Below are 17,849 nucleotides of genomic sequence, written 5' to 3'. Positions count from 1 at the left end.
TTCCCCACTCCCTCCCTGCCAGCCTTTGGCATTTACTGTCGGTGGTTTTAATCTTTATTCTATGACTACAGAGCTTGTCAGGTGTCCCCTCTGCTGTGGTGACATAGGATTCTGCCAACACCATTCCGTTTTCTTGCCCTTCATTCTCCCAAGTGCAAATGGCATTGCGTTGATGCTTCCTGGGTTTGTCACCTTCCTCAATTCCTTATTCCTTGGACCTAGCTAGAAAGCAGGTAATAATGAACTACCTTGTTGTTCTGCTAGAATGAATGAACTTCAAACTATTTTTAGGCCTTTTATTTTCTTTACTAAAAATTAAAATCTTGAAGCAGTCAGTGGTAGGCCTGGTGTGGAATCCTTTGCCTGTCGGGTATGTGACCTGCTCATTGTTTTGAGAAAGAGTAAGACCACTGTATTAATACTCGAATGCTGAAGTCAAGGGAACGTAATTCCCTGGATTTGGAAATAATGATATTATCCTGGGAATGAAATGTGGGTGCTGGTCTGCTAAAACAATACGTTCCATTCTTCAGGGCGGTAATAATACCTGCCACAATTTTAAAGAAGAAAAAGAAAAATTATAAAAGTAACTCTGCCTGGCACATGATGAGGGCTCCGTAGATACTGGCTATTGCTATTAGAGTGTTTTCCGTATTTTCCTAAAAGAAATGTAGAAGCATGTTTCAGCTTTTTGAAAAGGGAAGTCTTGGGGGATTTTTCATTGGAATTACATTAAATTTATAAATAAATTAGGAAAGAACTAATTCATAGTACTCATTTTTTGGATCTCATTATATGTTGATTTGTTCAGATATTTATGACTGCAAAATTTTATAGTGCATTTCATGTGTCTTTTAAGTTCCTATATATTTTGAGTTATAAATGAGATTTCCCTTTCCTTATGTATAAGTTATTACATAGACTATTTACTTTCTGAGGTGGATTAGGTTTGAAAATGGAAACACAGGGGTGCCTGGGTGGCTCAGTCGGTTAGGCGTCTGCCTTCAGCTCAGGTCATAATTCCAGGGTCCTGGGATCAAGTCCCACATTGGGCTTCCTGCTCGGTGGGGAGTCTTCTCCCTCTCCCTCTGTCCTTCCCTCTGCTTGTGTGCTCTCTCCCTCTCTGTGTCAAATAAGTCTTTATTTAAAAAAAAGAAAATGGAAACACAGATCCTGTCAACACTGCATTTGCTCTTGGCTGGTTGAAGGTCTTTTAGCCTCATCAACTCTAGAGTTGGGGAAATTTGGCCAGGATTCAGATAATATGGAGTTGTCTTTACGGTGTTGAGCTGTAGGTGGCGCTGCTGCTCAGAGCAAACGCCTGAGTTTGGCAGGGAAGGGCGTTGTGTTGACTGTGGTATCCAGGAGGTCACCATGGAAAAGGTTTTCTACTCTGCAGACAGATATGCTAAGCACCATGCCCTGCTTTTATGGAATGCTTTACATTCCAGCACCACTGGTAACCTGCATTTCCTACTTCTGGTCTGCTAATGACACAGATCACCTGAGCTTCTGTGGATGATTTAACTTTTGGGTAAAATCTAAGCCCCAGAATGTCAGCGAAAAAACAGTATTGGGCTGTAATTGCAGGTGAGTGTCTTTTAAGTTAAGAAATATTAGTAAGTTGGCTTATTTTCTGTCCACTCCCCCTGTTCCTTGTGGAGCACATGTGTGAGGTTACTCCAGTTTGTACAACCCCAGGGGACATTTTTATTTGTTTCACTCATACTTCTATGGTACTTACTATGTTCTAGGCACTTTTCAAAGCACTTAACAAATAGAAACCCATTTAATTCTCCTAACAAGTTGTGAAGTAGGTACTATTGTAACGCTCACTTTATTAACGAGGAGATGGAGGAACAGAGAGGTTGAGTAACTTTTCCCAAGTCACCCAGCTGATAAATGGTGGAAATGGCTGAAATTTGAACCCAAGCAGTCTGGCTCCAGAGTTAGTGCTGTAGTGATGAGTCACCTAAAATTGGAGTTCAGTACGAAGAACTTCTTTCCCCTTCACTGTTGAGAGTATGTAGTTGATCTCTCCCAACACCCCAAATCCTTGAACATGTATTTCCTACAAACGAGGACATTTTCCTACGTAACTGTCATATGCCATCAAGATCAGGAAATTACTGATACATCTTATTCTCAGATCCCATTCAACTTCAACCGCTTGTATCAGTAATGTCCTCTATACCAAAAGGAGCTGTGTTCTACTTTTTTTCTTGACTTTTATGACCATGACACTTTTTTTTTTTTAAGATTTTTATTTATTTGAGAGAGGGAGAGTGCAGAGGGAGAAGCCGACTCCCCACTGAGCAGAAAGCCCCAAATGGGGCTTGATCTCGGGACCCTGAGATCATGACTGGAGTGTAAGGCAGACACTTAACTGACTGAGCCACCCAGGCGCCCTGACCATGACACTTTGGAAATTACAACTTACTTGGTAGAATGCCCCTGAACTCGGTCTTTGCTCATGAGTAGATTCGGGTTTAAGATTTGTGTTTTAAGGGGAGCCTGGGTGGCTCAGTGGGTTAAGCATTTGCCTTTGGCTCAGGTCATGATCTCATGGTCCTGGTAGGGAGCCCCGTATTGGGCTCTCTGATCAGCAGAGAGTCTGCTTCTTCCTCTGCCTCTCCCCGCTGCTCATGCTTGTGCTCTCTCAAATACATAAAATCTTTAAAAAAATTTTTTTTGTGGTAGAGCAGTACAATCACAGAAGTGATGCTGTGTTCGCCTCGCTGCATCTTATCAGGCTCTGGCTTGTTGCCATTTGTCCATTACTGAGGATGTTAATGTCGCTCTCATAAGGAGGTGTCTCCTGGCTTTCTCCATTGTAAAACATTTCTTTTCCCCTTTGTAAATGAATGTCTTTCACAGGGAGGTACTTTGAAACTACCTATATGGCCTGTTTTCTCTTAGACTTTCTGTTTATTTACTTGTGTTCGTATGTTCTTACGTTTTCCTATTTACTTTTTGGAGCAAGATGTTCCAGGTGGTTCTTGTACTTAACCTGCCCCAGACTTGGAATCAGCCATTTTCTCTGAAGAGCCCTGATTCCTGTTAGTCAAGAATCCTATTGAGAAGCCGAGACACGTGAACATGAAGATTTCAGTGCTGCGAGGTCCTCACAGCAGACAAGAGTTGGGAAATACACACACATACAACCTTTCCTACATATGGACAACCATGAGGCCATATCAGAACTTCACATCCAGTCCAACATCATAGTGCCTGTTCAGTTTTTGCCTTTCCAGGATTTGTTTCTCTTGTCTCTGACTGTCAGAAACCTGCCTCCCGGTACCCTCGATACTTGTGGTTGGTTTCACCAATCTCCCATTTCTCCCAAGGACGCCCTGCTCACCTCATCCTGGTTGTCAGGGTGTTGGGCTCGCCCTTACCATGGACGTCTTCCTCACCCAACTCAGCCTCAGACACCCACCCACAGCTACTCCCACATGGGGACATCCTTCTTACCCATCTAATGGCTTTAGGATTGCACTGTTGAGGAAGGGAGACAAAGAGGACCTGACCTTTCCTTACATGTGCAGTTTCGAGTCCAATTCCAAATGATATTTAGGTGCCCCCCACCCTGCCTGCCTGCCAGGGAGCTGAGATGCCTGGGGCTTCAGCTGGATGTACAGGGAGGTGCAGGTCTGGGAGGTTTAACACCCGCCTCTAAGCACAGCTCTGTTTCAAGTGGGGTGAAGGCTCTGAGGAATCCCCTGATCTCTCTGGCCCTAACTCTCTTGTGTGTGAAGTGAATAGGCTGGACCAAATCTCTCAAAAGCTGGTGCCTCGTGGGCCAAAATTGGCCTGGGTGCCTGTTTTGTTTGGAATTTAGCTTTTATAAACATCAAATTAAAATTTCTGAAAGCGTAGGTGGTGTACTTTAATTTGTCACAGTTGGCCACAACTGTGATCTTACCCAGCTTCACGCATTTCCTTCCAGCCCAGGGGCTCAGTGGCTTTATTCTTTTCAGCTCTGATGAGTTAGGCATACTTCAAAAAGCCCTCTTGGCTAAGTACAGGTTTTTTTATCGAGAGTGGAACAGTTTACATAGACTTAAGTCGGGACCCTGGCATTATTTAGGATATTATTTTAGCTGCTTGAGTAGAGACCACAAGGAAGAAAGGCTAAACAAACTAGTTTTTCTGATTTAAGAGTTCAGGTGTAAATAGTCCAGGGTGGGTCAGTGACCCACGGTGTCCAGGCCTCAGGCTTTGTTGTTCCTCATATTGAAAGGTGGGTCACCGCCACCCCGCATTTCAGCTCAGATATAGTTGGGAAGGCGCTCTTCCGTTGAAGCGTGTGACCCAAAAGTTACACATGTCACCTAAGCGGAACTTAATCACACAGCAGGCACAACCCATGAGAGGTGAGAAATAAGGTATCTTTTTTTTTTTTTTTAAAGGAATCGCTACACTCATCATGGGGCTTGAACTCACAGCCCTGAGATCAAGGGTTGCATGCTCTACCGACTTAGACAAGCGCCCCCAGACCCTTTATTCTTGAAGGGAGCCATGTATCCAGTCAAATCCTGGGTGTGGCATTATGTTGAGAGGACAGAAGGGATTTTGGAAAATTAACACCTTCCAACTCTATATATAGTGTTAAAAATACTCCCCTCTGCCCACTATCTGGAATATCCTCTGTCACGTGTCATTTATACTGCTTTATGTGGATAATCTGCCAATTAAGAATGCATTTAGATTCTGTCTTCATCCCTGAGGGCTTTCTGTTATTTATACCTTAGTAAAAAATGGAGGTGGTGAGCTTCCCAAAGCAGCAGATGAGGGAACTTTCGAAGTTGGTTAGGAAAGAGCAGGAGGTGGAACAGTGGAGTCAGGGTTGGGAGACCCTGTGGGAACACCAGGCTGAAGGGAAAGAGCAAATCCTGGGAGAAGGTAGTGCTGGTAAAAGAGAAGTGGGAAATCCAAGAGAACCCAGGATGTGAGCTTCCACTAGTGTGGCCTCTTTGCTTCATTTTCTGCTCTGTGGCTCAGTGGATTCGTAGCCCATCACACTGGGGCTTTCAGAAAGGCTGGATTCAGTTCCCCAGCTCTGTGCCACGTGATGCTGGGAAATCCAGATCTTTTCTAAGACCCACTATCCTCCGTAAAATGGGCATGATCTTCCTACCAGGCTTCTTTTCCCAACACTGCCATGAAATACAAATGCAGTGTCAAATAGGAAAATTGTGTGTACAAAGTCTAATAGAAAGATGATATTGATAGACGTGGTAGAACTCTCTACGTTCTGTGCAGAATTCGTCTAGGCCTGGGCTGACCCAGGCTTATGGATTTAGTTAAGACGGGGTCACCCTGATTGAAAGGTCATTCCTGCAGCAGCCAGGGTCTAGGGGAGAGCACATGGTCTGGGGGGCTGGGGCCCTCTTTGTCAGGTTCAGGACCTGGGCTTCAGAGTAGTTACCTGTCTGGAGAGGTGAAGAAGATGAGCACGTCTCGGGTGTCTAGTCTGAAACACCTTAGGCTGGGCCATGGGGTTGTGGTAGGATCTCCAGAGCTGCCTCTGATGGGCGTGGCGGCCCAAGGGACGTGGCTTGAACTCATCAGATGTTGGATTCCTCTGAGCCAAATAGCCACAGAACTGATCGTCTCTGCTTTTGACCTGGTTTGAGCTGGTGAACTCATTCACTTGGTTGGCTTTTAGCTGTGAAAATTTCCTGTGTGGAATGAGGAGCTATTTTGTATTTAATAGTGTGTCATCTGAATGTGCGGTCAACCTGAGGACATTCCGCTGTGAGCTAGGAACGTGAGCTTTGCTCACAATCTCAAACTGTGCGTGTGAGAGAAGCTTTGCCTCTGTCCTTTTTCAGAGCCTCAGTGTCACATTGCTTTATCTTTTCTGGGGATAGTATGAGGTGGACCGCCCCCCAGGGGTGCATCTTGTTGTATTCTGTATTGCAGCTTGGAGAATCAAGTGTTCATTTTATATTGTATTCCTCAGTATTAATGTTAAAATATGACAAACGATTTTAGAAATAATCAAGATGATTCACCAAGAATTTTTTTTCTTGCCTTGAAGTAATGACCTGTTCCAACGTACAAAATTAGGCATAACCATTGTAGTGTTTCCCTGGTGTTTTAAATCCTGACTCCAGATACCCAAAGCAGAGTGATGAAATGATTTTAATCTCCTGAGATGGAAAAGAACTTTTAAAGAAAAAGTATTAGGACATTTTCTATAGCTTCTGGGCTGTAGACTCTGCATCAAATGACTTGGTGAATTTTTATTCTCATCATTTGCTCTGTGTAAGGAGTCAAAGAAGGATGTTTTCATACCTCTGCCTCCCTCTGCCATTCCCCTCAGCTGCCAAGTAAATAACAGATCATTCTCGTTTTTTCTCTGAGCTCAGGTAAGCTGAGGGTCTCCCAGCCTCATTCCCCATTTGTATTTTTTGACCTCTACACATTTAACGATGGCTTTCTCATGATCACACTGCCTCCGTTCCTCCTTGAAGGATTTCGTTTTATTCTTGCTCACAGAAAGCACAGAGCCACACTGGCTGCAGGAGGTTTGGCCTTCCAGAACTTCCACACCACAAGAGGGCAGGTGCCCCACCATTGAGATTTTACCGCCTACATGCCTCTCAGGCTAAGTGGCTGGAGTCATCATTGCCTTGCATCTTTATAAATGACCTCGTCAGTGTGTCATTTCCTCTCTCCCCCAACAGGATGCTTCTCTGGAACATGATTTCTCTGAGGTGGGCAAGAGCCCAATTGTTCCCTCAAAGTTGCCCAAATGACTTGAAGGGCTTGAATTTTCAGTAGCTTACAGAAAGAAAAGGGGCTTTCTGACTGGTCCAACTCTTCTGTCCAGTGAAGACTCCCTGGCTGACCTCTGTTTACCATCAAGCAGTATAGTGCCAACCACACTGTGACTCATACTTCAATAATCATTACAGGAAACTTGCTTTAGAATTCTTCTTGGACTTAACAAGGTCTACTTCTGGTTCATTGTTATTTCTTCTGTCTTGTGAGTATCCCTTAACAATAAGGAAGGTTACAGAAAACTTTTTAAAAGCATCTTCACCCCAGAGTCATATTGATTTCTCTCTCTCTTTTTGCCCCCAGCAGTTACAGTGCGTCGTTATTTTCAACTCTGTTTCCCTCAGTAAACGAAAGTTCTCTGAGGTCAAGACCTTCTCTAGCTTATTCAAGACCTTGTCTAGTTCTTTCTCTCCTGTATCTAATGAGATGCATGGTATACAGTACGGAATCAGTAAATGTTTCTTGATAAGCAAATAAATGGATGCAGAGGTTTGGGGTTCTTTGTGTATGTGTAGGGGAAGAAAAAAATTTTACTCTACCCTCTTAGAGTCATTAATTGGGGCCTGTGAATTAAACTGAGAAAAAGATAGATTGACCAGAGAAAAGGAATATAAATTATATTTGTTATTAATCTTTTAATTTTTATGTGCACAGATGCCTTCGTAAAAATGGAGACTTGAAGTGGTTGAACTTAGGGGCTTACATACTATTTTACCAAAGGGTGATAAATTATAGAGAAATGACACGACAAAGGAAAAGGGGCTTGGGCTTTTCGGGATGGTAGGCTGTGGAAAGGTGAATATATGGGGGAAATTAATGGAAGATAAAGTTATCTAGTAAGGTATGTGCAGACTCAGCACTCTCTCCATGCCTGGTTATAAAGTTTGTTGTCTTCCAGGTACAAGAGAGGGGAATACCTTTACAAGGGAAGTTCATACTTTCAGGCAGATTGGGGGAAGTTGGAGAGCTTTCCCTGTGTCTGCTTTTTCTCACGTGCATTCAGTTCAGAATCATTTTTCTGCTGAAATGGCATATTTTGGGGTGGCATTATTCTCATCCCCTTCATGTGTTTGGTAAAATTTGCTTGTGGTAGAGAAGCCTCATTTGCCACCCTGCCATCCATTCTCTCCCTCTTACAGTAGGTATGTGGCTAATAAATTAGTACATCAAAATGTTGATATAGGGGCACCTGGGTGGCTCAGTTGGTTTAAGTGTCTGCCTTTGGCTCAGGTCATGATCTCAGGGTCCTGGGATTGAGCCCCGTGTGGGGCTCCCTGCTCAGTGGGAAATCTGCTTCTCCCTCTCCCTCTGCCACAGGCTGCTCCCCCTGCTTGTGCTCTCTCTCTCTCTCAAATAAATAAACAAAATCTTAAAAAAAAAAAAAACAAAAAACCCCACGTTGATGTATTTAATATGTCCCGGCAGGTGGAAGGTACCTGTGTACCTGTAACTGGCAATGGAGCAGGAAGTTTGTTGTGCCCAACTTGGTATTTTGTTTTGCTCTTAGACATAAGGAAAAGGCAACCAATTGCATTTTTTAAAAAAGACTTTCCCCTATTACTACTATTATTTTTTTTTTAAAGTAGGCTTCATACCCAACGTGGGGCTTGAACTCAAAACCTCATGATTGAGAGTTGTATGTTCTACCCACGGAGCCACCCAGCTGCCCCTCCCCTATTATTTTTATGTCACTGGAGCCAGTTTCTTTTTCCTCCTTCCTTTAAAGGATTTACATTTCTTTATTGTCTTGTTGAACTTAGCTCATATGAATCAGCACTTCCGTGACAGTGGCACATTTCTTTCTTCAACCAGTTCTTTCCTATACACGTTGGGTATCTAAGCTTTGTTCCGCTTACCTTCATAGCCATAAAGGAGCAGGGAATGCTGTCTCTTTCAAAGGAGTGGTGGCTCTGAGTGACGTGCAGACGGAGGGGTGGGGGGCAGTTGATGATCTGTCCCTCAAGTCTGTGTGCCACGGCTTTATGAGAAAATCCTTTGCCTTCATTTTCAAGTGAATAATACTTTTTTTTTCTATAGGCTTTCTCATTAAGCTTAGGCCATTATGGAATTGGGAACTTAATAAAGTTCTAATTGGAGTCAGGGGATGTTAAAATAAGAAATTTTGCTCTCGAATGCCCCTGCACTTTGAACTAGTAGGGGTCAAAAAGCAGAAGGTCCTGTCAGGTTGGGCCGTTTGGGGAATTTCAGTGGTTTGGGCAGTGCCTCAGCTGGCTGCACAGTCCAAAGTGTTAGGTGTCCTCCTGAGCCCTCAGGTTGAAAAACACCCATTATGTTGAATCATAAGAAATCTTAAGTTTAAAAAAATGGTAAAATATTGGAAGTTTATTTGGATCAACCTACACATGAGTTTTTGGTTTTCGTGAAGAGTTAATTTAGAACTGTGACCATGAATGTTATGAGAAATGAAACATTATATATAATGCAAGGCTGGAAATGGATTTTTTTTAATGAATAATTTGTAAATAAGGAAATGAGGCTCAGGGAGTAGAGATCATTTGTCCACATGTCCAGAGCTGGGGACTAGAGGAGTCATTATGGGAACCCGGATCTTGCTTAACTTGAAGCCTATGATCTTTTCATGAATACTTACTGCCCCTTCACTTGTATTCAGTGTGGTAACCTCCTTCGTCAATTTGGGAAGCAAGTAATCACTGCACAAATGAACCTTCTTTTGTTGTGGAGCAGTTGAAAAGCCTTGAGCTTCTATATAATTATGTGGCTACTTGAAATTAAAAAAGCATTTCAGTATGTAAGAACCATCTTTTAAAAATGGACGAATAAATTATTATGATGGAAGCAAGGCATTGCGGGGGAAAAAAGAAAACAGATGGAAGCAAGGCATTGGGGAAAAAAACAAACCAGAAGGTACACATAGGCAGAAGAGAAAAAAATCTGGCAGCCATGATTTCAGCAACTGGAATCAAGCAGTGTTAATACTTGGATATTTGTCCTTATCACTCTGTGCTCATTTATTTAACAAATATTGATGTAGCACCCACTCTGTGCCAGGCACTGTCCTAAGTGGTAGGCTGGTTTGGACAACAAGTAGATGTAGTCTTTGCCCTCAGTCTAGACTGAGGCCAAAGTCAAACAAGTATACCAACAAATACTTCGTCCACATATTGAGATATTTGAAATAAAATGCCATTAAAAAAGGAGAGGGTAGAGTTCTGGAGTGAGAGAGGAATGAGGGATATGCTCATTTAGACAGGGAGATCAAGAATGGCCTTGTTGAGGAGAAGACATTTCCACAGAGATGAGAATGGTTAAGTAGTCAGTGATATAAATCACTGAGTATCTTAGCAGAGGTGTAGTCAACACAGTGAGGGAGATCAGAACATGCAACCCCAAAAAAACCCTCTTTGGCATATTGAATATTTGGAGCTGGATGCACTTGAGAAATAGCAGATGCAGGAAGGGCTCTCTGATCTCCCCCCTTGTGCCTAAAAGTAGAGTGCCCTCCCCATACCAGGAAGGAGGAGCACATGCTTATCATTACACACAGGGAGTCAACATGAGATGAGCCTGCACAGAAATACCTTATGAAAACAAGCCTTATTTGGTGTTAGTTTCCCCCATGTATATACTAGTCACCTTGCCACACATCACTGCATTCAGCCCCAAGCCACCTTTCCTTTGCCTTGTCACATCGTCACAATTTATTGCTCTTTGCTAATGTGGTATACAAGCCCTTGGGTCTAACTGCTTCTTTGGGGTTTTCACTTCTATGTAGGAAAGCACCCATGCCTTGGAGAAATAGTAACGTCGGAAAAATCTATATGCCTTTTCTCCTGTCAGTTCAATTCCTAGGCCCTAGCCACAGAACCTGAGAGGGTCAAGGAAAAGTCTCTCCTCCCCTGCAGCAGGAAGGAGGCTGGCACATTTGACAGACTTTCCAGGAAGCGTCTGGCCTGGAGAGAGGCCCACATTTTCATAGGGTGTGGAAGAGAGCTGGAATTGTGTCCCATGTGATTATTAATTAATTACACATGTAACTTTAGAAACAAAAATGGAATCTGTGTACATGGTCATTGTCACTTTTTTTTCATGATCAACACATAGATTTGGGGTGTATAGTCTGTGACACATGAGTTTCCTTACCTGGGTAACCCTGCCTGTTCCTTGCTCTCCCATTGCCTTTGTGGGAGAGAAAACTAGGCTATCTGTTCCTACTGACATAATATAAATTAGGAAAAGGAAAAACTGCCACTTCCTTGTATACACAGCTATGAAAGTAGGTTCCTGGGACTGAGTAAAACCCACAAACGGGCATTTTCCTTCCAGGAAAATATTTTTTTGTTACTAGCCTGTCTCCTGCCCAAGAAGAGGATAAAAATCAGATTTGTGCACGGTGTGAATATCATTAAATTGTAACACCTTAAAATCGCGTCATCTGTCTACTCTTAATTTCTTCCGAATCTCACAAAACTCGGTGTTCAACCAGAGCCACGCTCTGATTTCTCCAAGAAATTTATATGCTCCTCTGCCCTTCTTTGCGGCATTTGGGGAGATTGTTTGTTTTTAATCACTGTGCTATTTTTGGCCACCATCAGTATTTCTCTTGATAACCACTGAGGGAATATGGCCCATGCCAGGGCTGGGACTTGAGTTGTTTGTAGTTGCAACACTGAAAATCACCATATCTGGTCCTGACAGATCCACCTTCCTAATAAGCTCAAGTGAAAAAGACAAGGTTTTGAGAGACAAGTACAACAGACATGGTTTGGCATATTTTGGGTGGTTCTTGATGACAGCCTTCCCCAAGACAAAGCAAAGAAAGAAAACAAGCCAGGGGCCATTTTCTGCTTGGGTACTTTACCAGAGTTTGCACAGGCCCCAGAGAAGAGAAATTTCTTTTCAGGTTTGTGCACTGGAAAACTTTGCTTGATGAGACTGATTTAAAGAAAAAAACACCTCCACATCCTGACACACCCAGTCTGAGGGAAAAACCACCTTCAGTCCCCACCCAGCTGGAATTCCCCACTCCATCCACTTTTTGGTAAAACTCAAATACAAGATGTGATAAATGGTCCCAGCTCTCATCCCATGTGCCTAGAACATTCCATGATTAGTGGCGGGGGGGGCGGGCAACAGACACTGCCAATTCAGACTAGCCTGATATTTGGGAGATTTGGGACCGTTATATTTGGCCGTTGTTTTCCTAAATTATCGTGAGGGGGAGAAAAATCTTATACAAATAGGTTATTGCTATTAATGGATTTTCTTCACATGCAACCTGTTTCCTGGTCCTCTGTCACCTGGGACGGGAGGAAGACACATGAAACCTGTTTTATTAAGCAAGTCTAATTCCCCGAAAGAGGACAAGAAAACTACCCTCTATGGCTGAGGATGTAGGGAAGCTGTAAGATTCCCACAGGGGTCATTTTGGTGCAGCATTTGAATGGATGGATGGAAGTTGGCATGTGGATTTTCTTCCCTAAGGGGCTTCCTGAAGCATAGAAGACGATTTAGTAGGGATAATTTAGAAGCCATGCCCAGTTCACTGAAAGTCATTACAAAAATCCAGCGTGTTTTTTTTTAAATTTTTTTATTGTTACGTTAATCACCATACATTACATCATTAGTTTTTTTTTTTTAAATTTTTTTATTGTTATGTTAATCACCATATATTACATCATTAGTTTTTGATGCAGTGTTCCATGATTCATTGTTTGTTCATAACACCCAGTGCTCCACGCAGAACGTGCCCTCTCCAGCGTGTTTTTGACTGGTCTTAGGAATCTCGAGCAATTTAATGGATTTACTCGTAGGAGATTATTGAGAAACAGGAAGTTTGGGTCCCTGACATTTCTGTGTACAGCGTTGAGATGAGAAGTGGGTCCCTTGTGTCTTCAGTTCCAGGACAGCAGGTGCTGCCTGCCCAGGTCCTGGCCTCTTTGAGGATTAGCTGAGGTTACTGTCTTCCTGCAGAGGCTAGGAGTCCCCCCACAGAAACTCCGTCTGCTTCCAGAAGGCAAGAGGTCAGTGGACGCTGGTCAGCCTCTGAGACCCTTTGGATGGCCTTGGGTAGCTTTTGTTCTCTAGGCTTTCAATTCTCTAGTCCCTTCCCTGAAAAAGGAAATGTTTTCTTTTTAGGGAATTAAACTTAGCTGTTGAGACCTATTTCCAAGCCTGTTAAGAAAGGCCTCAACCAGTGATACAGGATGGTTTACCTGGCATCTCATCCACACTTTGGCCTTGCTTGGTGCCAGATAATGGAAACGTAGTGTAGGTATTCTAAGATTTGAGGGACTTAATGAAATAGTAGAGTTTACTAATGTGGTGCTGTTACAAACAAATAGTAATAATCTTAATGACCAGACATTATGGACCCAAGAATCATTCTGGCTTTGTAATTTTTTAAAGAAGATTTATTTATTTCAGAGAGCACGAGTGTGTGTGGGGGGGGAGGGGCAAAGGGAGAGGGAGAGAGCAAAAGAAGCAGACTCCCTGCTGAGCACGGAGCCTGGGGCTGGATCTCACAACCCTGAGATAATGACCCTGAGATCATGACCTGAGCCGAAATTAAGAGGCGGACACTTAACGGACTGAGCCACTTTCTCAGATTGCTCTGTACTTAGCCAGGCTTCGGAATGGACCTCCTAATCTTGGTAGTCTGTAACCATACTATGCTTTGGTGGACATCTATTTAAACTATCCCAGCCTTCCTTTTCTTTTTTTTTAAATGATTCTCTTTTTTTTAAAGATTTTATTTATTTGAGAGAGAGAATAAAAGAGAGAGCATGAGAGGGGGGAGGGTCAGAGGGAGAAGCAGACTCCCCACCGAGCAGGGAGCCCGATGTGGGACTCGATCCCGGGACTCCAGGATCATGACCTGAGCCGAAGGCAGTCGCTTAACCAACTGAGCCACCCAGGCGCCCCCAGCCTTCCTTTTCTTGAACACTCTATACCATGTGAACGTGTGGCTGTTTGTTAAATACACCGTCATGAGCTTCAGGTAGTTTCTACTGAACTTTTTAAAGATTTTATTTATCTGAGAGAGAGAACACAAGTGGGATGAAGGGCAGAGGGAGAAGCAGACTCCCCACTAAGCAGGAGCCCAACATGGGACTTGATCCCGGGACTCTGGGATCATGACCCGAGGCAAAGACATGCTTAACCAACTGAGCTACCCAGGCGCCCGAGCTTCAGGTGGTTTCTAAACATGAAAAACGTGTGGACTTAGGAAGAGCCTAGCATAGTAATCTCGAGTAAGGCTTCTGGAATCAGCATCAAATCCTGGTTCCTGTACTAATTAGCCCTGACTTCCAGTAAATTACTTAATTCTCCGTGACTCAGTTTCACTGCCTCTAAAATGGGGGTGTGGGGGTGTGGTGGCCATTAGGATGTGCTTTGCTAACCTTCAACTGTAACTGACCGAGGGCCCCAGCCCCTGTGCTCTGACATCTATCCCTGGGGTTTCCTGTGGCTGCTCCTAGCTTATTGAGTGTGGCAGGGATATTAAGATAGATCCAATCCTGGGCCACACGAAGCTCCTGTATTTACCACTGTGGCTTGTAGATTCTGATGGCTTTGCCTAACTGTCCCTTTGTGATGTTTCCAGGCAACCTGCTGCCTGTCTCCTCCCTGGCCTCACATGGCATCATGGTCCCAGGCCTCTCCCAGCCTAGTCCAGCTCCCTCCCTCTTATCCCTCATATAAGTAGTACCCCTAATATAGGGGTGTCAGGTTAACTAAGCAACAAATAAACATCAGGGTGTCCAGTCAGATGTGAATTTGAGATAAGCGACCAAGCATTTTCTTTGAAAAGTATACTTTAGCTTTTAGTAGACTCATATTTGGCCAAAAATTTGGGGAAATTCAGTTCCCATCTTGGCTTCTGAGGGTGTCAATAATTGTACCCACCTTAGAGGTAGAATTGAATCACTAAAAGATGTAATTAGAGAGGCGCCTGGGTGGCTCAGCTGGTTAAGCATCTGCCTTCGGCTTGGGTCATGATCCCGGGGTCCTGTGATTGAGCCCCGCGTCGGACTCCTTGCTCAGCAGGGAGCCTGCTTCTCCCTCTCCCTCTGCCTACTACTCCCCCTGCTTGTGCGTGCTCTCTTCTCTCTCTCTCTCTAACAAATAAATAAATAAATCTTAAAAAAAATGTAATTAGAGCTGGACTTGGCACATACTAAGTGCTCTGTAATTAGTGGTTTTTATCAAAGTCAGAGGCTGTGATGGATACTGAATGTGCTTTCCTTGGGTCCCGTAGCTTTGCTCTCAAGGTGGCCATGGGGACCGGTTGGGCTTCAGGCTATTTGTCAGGTGCAGGTCATCTCCCTGATGCAGAGTGATCTGTTGCAGGGTGATCTGTTGCAGGGTGATGGAGCTTGAGTGACGCACGCAGAGAGAGTGACCCTGACAGCAAAGCAGCTCTGCTCGCTTGGCTCTCTGCCCGTCACTCTTCTTTACTGCCTGTTTTTTCTTTCCTCTGGTTTATTTCTTTTTTAAGATTTTATTTATTTATTTGAGAGAGAGAGAGTGTACACGCAAGTGGGGAGGGAGGGGCAGCGGGAGAGGGAGAAGCAGGCTGCCTGCTGAGTGGGGAACCCCCAACTGGGGCTGTATCCCAGTTCCCGAGATCATGAGCCGAGCCTAAGGCAGTTGCTTAACCAACTGAACCACCAAGGCGCCCCTCCTCTGCTTTATTTCTTACCATCTTCTGTTTCCCCATTGTGTTATGGCCTCTTATACAAAGAGCCAGGCCTGGTCATCAGAAACCAGAATGCTCTTTTCCCTCTGGCAAGCCTCCAAAAGTTGTGCTTCAAGTTATTCTTTGGGCTATTTTTAATTGTTTTCCTATGCTTTTTTATCACTAGTTCTTGGTTGCTTTTCCTTTGAACTATTAGGTTCCGAAGTAGTCTGGTTGCTTGAGAATTCTGGAGGTTTGTGATCTGCACAACAGAGATGATGTAAATGAATTATGTAGGAGTAGAGACCAGTGGAACAGACGAGGAGTTTCATTGTTACTGGGGAGGAGAGAATTTTTAAGATCAAAACAAAATGCCTTGGACACTTGGAATAGAATCTGGATGTTTAAATCTTACGTGTTAGGACCAGAGTCATATGAGAAATTCAGTAGCAGTAATACTTTAATTGATTTACATTTCCCTAAGATTCAGAAAATAGTAATTTCAGAAATACTATGTGAACATCAATTAATTCTTAGCAAAGATGACTTTGTAATGAATTTGTCCACCCCCCACCACCACCCTTAATAATAGCAAACCTGCATGTGCATTAAACTTCCTACATTGATGCAAATACAGGGGAGCAAAATTTGCCACTTCAAAATGTGTCTCTTTGGCACATGGATTATTTTAAGCTGAGCAGCTCTTCTTTTTAAGAGAGCAGGCTCAGGAAGAACCTTTCACTTCCCCACTAACTGCGTAAAAGAACCTAGATAGAGAACCTTCTCCAGGAAAGAAGCTGTCACCACAGATAACTATAGTATAGTATGAATTAGGTATGGTAGACAGGAGGAACCTAGCCGTGTCTGTTTGATCAAAGTCCTCTCTCTTTCCCATTGTTTTTGGATGGCCCTGTAAATGTTTGTTTACTAAACATTTACTCTTCACATTATTCCTGTGAATTGCCTTTCTTCTTTTATAGCACGAGGCCCATACCTTCTCTTACTTAGTCCAGAATGACATATAAACCTCATTTTGCCCGACTACCTTTGGAATCTCCTATGTTTATGTGGATTCCCTGTGCGTGTATAATTAGATTTGATTTTTGCCTGTTTATCCGTCTGTCAATTTAATTCTTAGGCCAGCCAGAACCTTGAACATAGAGGAAAATTTTTCCTCTCCAACACAAATTACGAATGGCAAAAAAATAATTGGAAGCGAAGGAAAAATCACTCTCTACCCTTCCAGGTATTCTGGGTGGACTAAGAATTTTTTTTTTTTAAGATTTTATTTATTTATCTGTCAGAGAGATAGCGAGAGCAGGAACACAAGCAGGGGGAGTGGGAGAGGGAGAAGCAGGCTTCCTGCCGAGCAGGGAGCCTGATACGGGGCTTGATCCCAGGACCCTGGGATCATGACCTGAGCCGAAGGCAGACGCTTAACGACTGAGCCACCCAGGTGCCCTTGATTGCTGTAGCTTTTATTGTAAATCTTGAAATTAAGTAGCATCAATCCTCTGACCGTTCTTCAGTATTGTGTAGTCTATTCTAGGTCTTTAGCCTCTTCATATAATCTTTAGAATCCATTTATCGATATCCACAAAATATATTGTTGGGATTTTTTTTTAAGATTTTATTTATTTCTCAGAGAGAGAGAGAGAGCGTGCACAAGCGGGGGAAGCGGCAGGCAGTGGGAGAAGCAGGCTCCCCGCTGAGCAGGGAGCCCTATGTGGGAGCTGGATCCCAGGATCCTGGGATCATTACCTGAGTTGAAGGCAGATGCTTTAACCGACTGAGCCACCCAGGCATCCCAAATTGCTGGGAATTTTTTTTTTTTAAGATTTTATTTATTTATTTGACAGACACAGCGAGAGAGGGAACACAAGCTGGGCGCGTGGGAGAGGGAGAAGCAGGCCTCCCGGCCGAGCAAGGAGCCCGATACGGGGCTCGATCCCAGGACCCTGGGGTCATGACCTGAGCCGAAGGCAGACGCTTAACGACTGAGCCACCCAGGCGCCCTAGGTGGACTAAGAATTAAATTGATGTGAGACAGATTAACGTGAGCAAAACCCACTGTTTTATTATATGCTCACAGAGGCCCAGTAATGAAATGGAGACCTAAAGAAATGACCAAGGCAGGCGGGCAGTTTTTATATTTTTTGGACAAAGAGACAGTAATCTGTGAGGAGTTGACAGGACAGAGAAAACAGCTTTGAGAGCTTCAGTTAGTAAGGAACTCTAAACAGAATTTGGGCTGTGGTAGTAAGTCAGTTAAAAAAAAAAAAAATAACCAGGGTTGTTTAAACAGCCTTCTTGGTTCTAAATTTCCCATCTCTGGTGATAAGCATGTCTCTTTACCTCTTAGTACAGGAAGGTACCTTTCATGTGGGAGATTTATTTC

Source organism: Callorhinus ursinus, unplaced genomic scaffold (assembly GCF_003265705.2).
Source record: "Callorhinus ursinus isolate GAN/ISIS: 27379988/994484 unplaced genomic scaffold, GSC_fseal_2.0 scaffold30, whole genome shotgun sequence".
Lineage (NCBI taxonomy): Eukaryota > Metazoa > Chordata > Mammalia > Carnivora > Otariidae > Callorhinus > Callorhinus ursinus.
Note: the sequence above shows the minus strand (reverse complement) of the source record.